This window comes from Nanorana parkeri, unplaced genomic scaffold, assembly GCF_000935625.1.
Source record: "Nanorana parkeri isolate BGI_ZX_2015 unplaced genomic scaffold, ASM93562v1 scaffold103, whole genome shotgun sequence".
Lineage (NCBI taxonomy): Eukaryota > Metazoa > Chordata > Amphibia > Anura > Dicroglossidae > Nanorana > Nanorana parkeri.
In genome coordinates this window covers 1074478-1083490 of record NW_017306371.1, presented here as the reverse complement: position 1 = coordinate 1083490, position 9013 = coordinate 1074478, and positions in this window count along the sequence as shown.

Here is a 9013-nt window from a genome sequence, read left to right as displayed (position 1 = left end):
ATAATTTTTTATAATTATTTATAATTATTTATTATATTATAATTTCTTATAATTATTTATAATTTATTATATTATTATTTTTTTATTTCGTGTTTCAAACTTTATCATACCTGGGATGTCTACTGGACAGATTTAGGTGATTCCTAAGATTTACTAAGAATTACAGGCCTACAATATAAACAACAAATTTCCATGCAAAAAATGGTACTGCTTTTGGTACAAAATTCCTGACATAATCATACCGCCAGGGAGGTTAAAAACAGTTTAAAAAATAATATTAAATAATTTTAATGTAAACATTTTTTTAAAGTTTTTTTAAAGGCCCCCGCGAGCACTCACGTCGTCACGTAAACACGTGTCAGATGCACCTACGTTCAGAAACAACAATTGTGCTACACACGTTGGGTATCGCTGCACACGCCAGTGTGAGAGCAATAATTCTAGGGCCAATATTTACACGCATCTCTAAACTGATGACCTGTAGGGGCTTCTGAAGCATTGTCTATAGACTTTTTGGGGTACTGAATTCTGTCGCAGTTTCACAGACGCACAACATTTTTGACTTGGGCATGTTGGGTATCTATTTAATGGTTGTAATCTCATCTTTTATATTTAAAATAAGTTTTGCTAATGTCGTGCAACATAAAAATTTGCAGCTGCCACCATTTTATTCTATAGGATCTTGTCTTTAGAAAATATATAATGTTTGAAGGTTTTAAGTAATTTTCTGGCCTAAAATGTGGATTATAACATGGGTGCAGAAAATATTAAAAAAAGGTCTCGGTCCTTAAAGGGGAACACTAATATTCCAGTTGGACATACTAGCATGAGAGTATAACTGATTTGGTATGCACACATCTGTGATATTAGAATTATGCAGTTGATTGTGGCTTTCTGGAGATCTGGTCATAAACAAATGGATATGAAATACCCAAACTGAACAGCGGATGACTAGAAAAGTCTAAAATGATACCCTTCCACATCATGATTACATCATCTAACTATAACTTGCGTTAACGGATTTTCAATTATACAGGAATTACAATGAAATACTCTATATCTAATTTCAGAAGAGGGATGAAATCCATGGTCATGGTGGTCGTAGTATCACATTGTTTGCAGCACTAGTAGTGATTATTTCACTTGCTGTTTATCTTTAGATGGTTTTGGTGATTACAATCTATCCACTGCTTGAACAACAATTATAGTGCCTTTAATTGACTATACGAATCAGACTTGTAACTAGCTTTGGACTAGTATATTTTGTGATTTTAGAGAAGATAAGTCGGAAAAATGCATTATAGTGTATTTCCAGCTACTTTTGCTATTATTTATTTGGATAGGAAAGAGTTGCTTTGTCTATCTTGGGGAGATTTCCCATGATATCCTCTCCTGGTCATACCCTCACCCAGAACAGGATGTGAGGGGATATTTCTCTCCAGGCTGACAGACAGCAATACAACTTGACAGAGAATCAAACTCTTTCTACACTGTCCAAAGCTCAAAAATGTTAGCTCCACTAACCTAAACCTAATTCATACAGGGTGTATAAAGGTATGTGACAATATTACAGAAATAAATATAAACTATATTTGTTTAAAGTGTAGTAAAGTCTTATAAAAAGGACAGTCATGCTCCCTACTAGATGAACTTTTATATACATGTCTTGCTAATACATGTGGTATATGTGCATTATATTGCAATAGTCTTTAAACAGGTAAAGAGCACTTGTTCACACTAATCTGATCGCCACAGTTACAAAATCAGAAAGCTGTTGTCAATAATATAGCTACACTGCCCCACCTACAGTATAGACTTAATATTGCAAATTCATACTCTTTTATACAAATGGATTTAACATTTACAGTATGCTATACAGTATGGATGACATTTTTTTATTTTATATTTGCAAATGTCACACAACACTCTATTTAAATGTTCTTGTCAACCTTTTATAGCATCCAATTCACTTTAGGTTAAAGGAGCTTACAAAATAATTTTTTTCAATTAACCATTTTTTGTACTTGAAAGGAGCACATCATATATTTAACCTCCCTGGCGGTATGATTATTCAGGATTTTAGGTACCAAAAGCGGTACATTGTTTTTCAAGCAAATATGTTGTTTTACATTGTAGGCCTGTAGTTCTTAGTAAATCCTAGGCATAACTCACCTAAATCTGTCCAAACAAGAGTCCAGTAGACATCCCAGGTATGATAAAGTTTGAAACACGAAATTAAAAAATTATAATATAATAAATTATAAATAATTATAAGAAATTATAATATAATAAATAATTATAAATAATTATAAAAAATTATAATATAATTATTTAAAAAAATGGTCCAGTAAATGGGAATTCTGGGGGCGCAGCCTGATCCGTACCACAGTCAATAGAGTACCAAGTTCGCACATCACTGAGCTCGGTCGCAGAATCGTCGCTGTTTTAGGTCAAAAGCGGTTTTAGACCAGGTAGAAAACAGCGATAGTAAATTAGAACTACTTGCAGAATTGAGTGATAGCGATTCGTTGGGAAATTCCTCAACAGACACTGAAAGTGAGGACAGCGAGGATTCTGCGACCGAGCTCAGTGATGTGCGAACTTGGTACTTTATTTACTGTGGTACGGATCAGGCAACGCCCCCAGAATTCCCATTTACTGGACCATTTTGTTTATTATTTTATTATAATTTTTTATAATTATTTATTATATTATATTTTCTTATAATTGTGAAAAAGTGTCAGGCAGGGCACTGGACAAAGGTCTAGGGACAAAATTGAAGTGAAATAGTTTGATACATAAGTGTAATCATAGCAGATTACATTATATTGTGTGTATTCTGTGTACATTACAACTTTTCACTTTTGAATTTCCCGCCTGCTGTGACGCTCGAAAACAAAACTAAAAGTCAGATGTCGGCTTTTAGTTTCATTGTCGAGCCGCGTACAGCAGAGGACGCCGCGGGCTCGCAGGGACAAGGTGAGTGTCACTTTTCTCAGCAGCCCCGAGTCTGGCTCGGGCTTACCGCTCCTAGCATGGAAAATTCACCCCGAGCCAGACTCGGGAATACCGCCAGGGAGGTTAAAGCTATCCCTGTAGTAAATCAGTCTCTGAATATCAAAATGTTCCATATTTACAGTGTTGTGAACATCTTCCTGATCTTTATAAAATGTACAGTATATTAAAGTGGACCTTACGCCTCTCTTCTTCTCCAAAACTGTAATAACTACATTGTCGTGGCTTCCTGAAATAAGCTAACTTGCTATTCTCTGCTTCCAATGATGATAACAATGCAATGGTTAAAAGAAGCAATGGTCTTATTTATTTATACACAAATATAGCTAAACATAATAAAAGATAAAAACAGATACAACAATACAATAAGACAATCAAAAGAATACTTTACGCAGCAAGTCTGTCCTCTGGTTTCTATGTCTTGGTTGGGCTCAGAGAGAGAGAGCAATATAGCTGAGCACGGACTTTTATAATAAACTGGACCCATTCATACACATACATCGACACCCCTTTACCCATAATTCCGCATGTCCCTTATAGGTCTTTTGGCCAATCGGCATCGTCCTTCATATTTGTCCACATGCACTGTAGTCCTCCAGCAGGGGGCACCATCGTACTGAAGGTCATTCCTTGGCCTAGGTCAACACCTTATCCTTTGATCTTTAGACAATGGACAACCACCTTCATATGCAAAGCAGGATATCTTGAGGGTGTCTTCCCAATGCGCATACACCCCTATCAACACCACAGGGTGCAATGCATGACCTCCTGTCCAGATGAAGGAATCTCATCTCTATCACCTCCCTTGCCATGCCTCCTGCAGGCATGAATAACACACAGTTGGTTTCTTTGATGACCAATGCAATCTCAGAGTCAAGATTTGAAGATATCTGTTCGGCAGTTTTCGTACATGAAAATGTTGTACATTCCAACATATGCCGCTTTGTGCCTGAATGGCACACACTCATCCATTTTCCATAAAGGATCTCCACTCCGCTATTTCTTGGCCTTCTCCTCTCAGACAACTTCTCGGGGTACTGCGATATGGGCAAACACAAGCAAAGGGGTAACCATTCATTCTCCAACATTCACTCAGAATACCAAAATGGCAGTTCCTAACCGACCTTCAGACATAGCACACAGAGGATGGACTGACTGCAACTATTATACTAAATTAATACATTCCACTCCAGCACTAACCCTTCACCTTCACTGAAAATGTTGTACATTCCAACAAAAACGAAATCACTCAGGTTTATTCAGGAATGCATGGTGCTCTAGAATCATGTTGTATGCATATGCAAAAAAATATTATTTGTCAACTTATATTTTCTTGTATTCTAGTTACTCCTTTTCTTAGGCACCAGTGATGTAGCCCAGTTCTGCTACATGGAAAGGCTACATCACCAGTGTCTTCCAGGGAGATCTTGCAAGACTTTGAGATTTTGAGGGATGATGGTCTGGAATAATAAGGTTTGGTAGAGGTTATGGGGGGTCCCCATAGAAATTTGCAACTTAAATGTATCACTTTGAGCGTTATTTTAAAAAAAAAATGCTCTCGCTAAATGGAAGTTAAAAAAAAAAAAAAGATTTGCATTGGTTCATGTTCCCCAGGGCATTGGCAAACTCCCCATTCCCTTTTTTTGACTATCCCTTGCCTATCAGCCTTGGGAATGGATAAAGCTGATTTTAAGAATTCAGGTCCCATTGACTCAAATGCAGTTCAGTTTAAGGTGCGAATTTCAGTGCATTTTGACGAACACCCCACAAACTGAACCCAGGTATGTTTGGCTTATAAATTTAAGCAAGAGTATGCTGCACACTCATTTGCTGGCTTCTCCATTGCCTGATATCATGCACTGTCTCCCATTCTGTCATACAGCACTTCAGGTGACCTGTGATCACCTCAGCAAAGGCAGTACTTCTTTACCCAAGAATATAAGAGAATACCCTGTTTTGTATAGCTGAACATGTGGAAATATAGTTCTGATTTGAGCTGCTTTTGCATTGTATAAAAATATGTGATGGTACCCACTATTGATCAGTACTGACCTTCGTGGCTGTTCAAAGGAAGGAAAGTAGGGTGAAAGTAGGGTGCATCGGTAAAACATTACAAGTCCAACTTCCTCTATGGTCATTGGCAGAAAATATAAACTTTAATGCTATAAATATGAACTTTTATGTGTAATGTAAACTAAAAACAAAAATGTGTTAAATAAATCAACCTGTAGGTACACAAACTGCCGTAACCCTTTGAAGATTTTAATGGAGATCATTTGCATGCCTCATTGTTTTGGGCAACATGTAGGGCCATGTCCTGGGTGTAATGAACATTTTTTTTGTTAATTATTAAAACTTTAATATTGTATTGTTGCATAAGTTGGTTTAAAATGTACCTGTGGCCTCCTTACTTTTTGTACACTAGCCTAGAAAGTTTTGTATGCACTTATAGGGCCTACATGCCTGTTTGGTGTACTTACAAAGTACTCATTGGGGCACCTCCAAGTAGTAAAACAAATTACAATGCACATACTACATACATGCTACCTGGTACTTAATTTTCAGCTCTCATCCCTACACCTGTTGAACATTAGGACCCATGCGTCTCATATTTGGTCCCCCATGAGGGTATCTGAGTCCTGCAGAGGAGTAGCTGGAATGGCCATTCGCACTTCCACCAATTGGCCAGCTCTGTATTCTCAGCTTTTATATTTGGGTACTTCAAAACCGAGACCCAGGTTGTATTTCATGGAGCTCCCAATCACCTGGCTGCAGGGATGCCCTCCGACCAAAGCATTTACCTGTAAAAAGGACTTGTCACTTCAGTTGGAGAAATAATTATAAAAAAATACCTGATAGATTTGTCAAAGAATCCACTGTTTGATAAAAAAGCCCACTTTACTATATGTTCTGCAGTGAGAAAATGATGTTACTGTTGCCCTATTCACATTTCCTAGTAATTCTCTGGATATTTTTTTTATAATTACATTTACCAGAGATGGTGAATTCCATGTTTATCTATAAGGAGCTTGCATTTAGTTTGCTTTTTGTTTTTCTTTGTACTGAGAGGGTTATTTTTTTATTGACTTTATTTTTTTGTACCAGCTCAGCATGCAGACTGGTATCCATTTAGCCTTTGCCATAAGGATTCCCATTCTCTTACCCTTTAGCATTGGGGTAAGCTTTTAGGCTGTTCCTAAAAAAAAACTGAGGCCTCTTCTAAAGCTCACTCAAGTAAATAAAAGATATATGGAAAGATGTACAAAAATACTTGCAAGCAAAACAAATTGACCGTACATTGACAATATTCATAGTTTGCTTTTTGTTTCAAACTGATAGTTTTATTACATCCATCCAGTAGAGATGCCTTATATTTGGTATTTCAAATCTGCAGTACAAATAAACTAACCTTCTCTATTTATAGAGCCCTTTTCTGTGGCAAGGAAGGTTACAAATGTCAGCAGTCTATTTTTCCATTTTCTTCTATCTGCCCAACATGGTAATGCCCAAACTTAAAGTAAAATATGTAAAAGTCTATTTGTGGATGTTTTGTTCTCAGTTTAAAGTAGACCCTGTTTGTAAATAGCAAGGTCCACTTTTGAAGTGAAACGCTACATACAACTTAAAAAACAAACTGTAGGGGAAAAAAGTCCATTACTTTTCTCCCATCTTCATTCCACAATGCCTAGATGAGGGTGAGATCTCCCTCCCTTAAGTGCAGGGGTAGGCAACCTTGGATCTCCAGCTGTGCTGAAACTACAAATCCCATCATGCTTCTGCCTCTGGGAGTCATGCCTGTGGCTTGCAATGCCTTATGGGATTTCTAGTTTCAGCACAGCTGGAGAGCCAAGGTTGCCTACCCCTGCTCTAGTGAGACCCTGAGTAATGTTGAGCAGCCCAACTTTAGTAGCAATGTTGAGTAGCAGTGTATCCTCAGAAGATATGCTGTACTCCGGGATATTGTCAGCAGGATGGTGACGACATCTCCCCTGTACTACAGAAGCTGGAGAAAATTTAACTACAGCATGTTTTTTCCCCATACAAATGTTATATTTTAATGTTTTATGTGTCATACCAACAAGGGCAAGGGGGACACAATTAAAATAATACACAGTCTTGTTATTCCCTTACTTTACGCCAAATGTTTTATTTATCTATGTTTTCTGTTGTTTGGTGTTGACCTAATATGCAGCCTGCATCTAAAGGTTGTGGGTTATACTTGTGCCAAACAAAAGCCTAATTATTATTTTACAACCCCATTATCTTAACATGTAGAATGCTGACATTCAGTGACATTCACTTAGCATTCATCTACAGTAAGTGAATGTCTGCTTTTAACTACTCAATACATGTTGGCTAATATTAACAGAATCCTGTTGTAAGCTGTGCTCTTATTATTCATGATTGGCAGTTACATTTATTTACATAATCTATACTAATTATCTTAGCTAATTAATGCAGTGCCTTTCTTTTAATCATTACTCCTTAGCAGATTCTCAGTATCACAGCAGACTACATCAAGGAAGAATTTATGAGAAATAGGAGCGTTGTTCTTTGTGCAGCACAAAGACCTGCCCACCAAACTAAGTTCCTCCATGTAATGGTGACAGCAAGAGAGGTGGAAATAACTAAAACAAGATTCACATCTGCTAAACAACTGGTAATTAATACCCTCATATTTTCCATTTTCTTTTTCGGTAGATTTTTACATCTCAAGAGAGAAAAAGCCTCAAGAGACTGTGCAGGTTACACATTATACATTACTGTACATTATGCCATAGCTTGTTACTTTCAGGGCAAAGTAACTGGTCCTCTTGATAGGTATGCCCCCACCTACTAACATGCACCTTCTCCAGCTTTCCTGCTACTCCATTTGTCCTACAGAGACCTTGGATACTCAGTAATACTCAGTATTTTATTATTATAGGACAGCATGTGACCCTCTCCCTGTCCTCCCAGGGTGCAGTGCTGGGGTCTGAGTGGTAAATGGTAAATTTCCCTTGCAGTGTCCTATGGGGCTACCCTTGTGTGTGCTAGTAGCTACTGTATGTGTGTAAGGGTAAAATGGCAGCCGTGCATGCACAAGAACCCTATCTCTGAAGACAGGCCATAGTGCGCATGCACGCGCGCAACCGGAAGTGTGCAGGAAAACATGCAAACGGCAGGCGCACAGGAAATGACAATGTTAACTCAATAGGTGGCTATATAAATATGAGCTTGACCTCACAACATTGGTCTTGTCAGCTAGTGCTTCCTGTTGCCTGTTTCCTGTTGAATTGGCTGTGACCATTATTGTGCATGCTGCCTGCCCCTGACCTTGGCCAGTTTCCTGGACTTCGCTCTTACCTGCTGATTCAGTACCTGCTTGGCTGTCTCTGATCCTTGGCTTTCTGGACCACGATTCCTGTCTCCTGAATCTGTTCCCACACTGATTTGACCTTTAGCCTGCTGACTTTGCTACAAGATGTCTCCTGCACAGTGTCTGTTTCCATCCGTGGCACTCATGCTCCTCACTGTCCTGCAGCCTTCTGTTCCAACTCCAGGGGTTGTAGGACACGAGTCGCAAGAGAAGCCTCCTAATCTTCCAGTTTCGGCCTAAGTTACGTGATAGTGTGTCTACACAAACACAGCAAGACAACACTCTCCCCTGCTCCCCACTCCTCCATCTTTACCTTCTCCAAGCTAGTAGACAGACAGCTGTTGGAGACTGTGCTGTTCTTTTTTAAACTTGTACTGGACAGGAAGTTCAGGGAAGCTGAGCCAAAAAGAGCTGGAGCCAGCTGTTTAAATACATGATGACTGCAAGATCATGGGCAAAAGTTTAAATAAATGCTTTGCTTGACAATGCATATTTGTTTGATCTGGGTTAATTATAAAAAAAAAAAAAAGCTTGGGAGTTCAATATTATCTATAACTATTTTAGAAAACACAGAAGTTCAAAACCTCGTTAAATGCATTTTGTATTGTATTTGAGCACATCTGGACTTGAAATGGATGC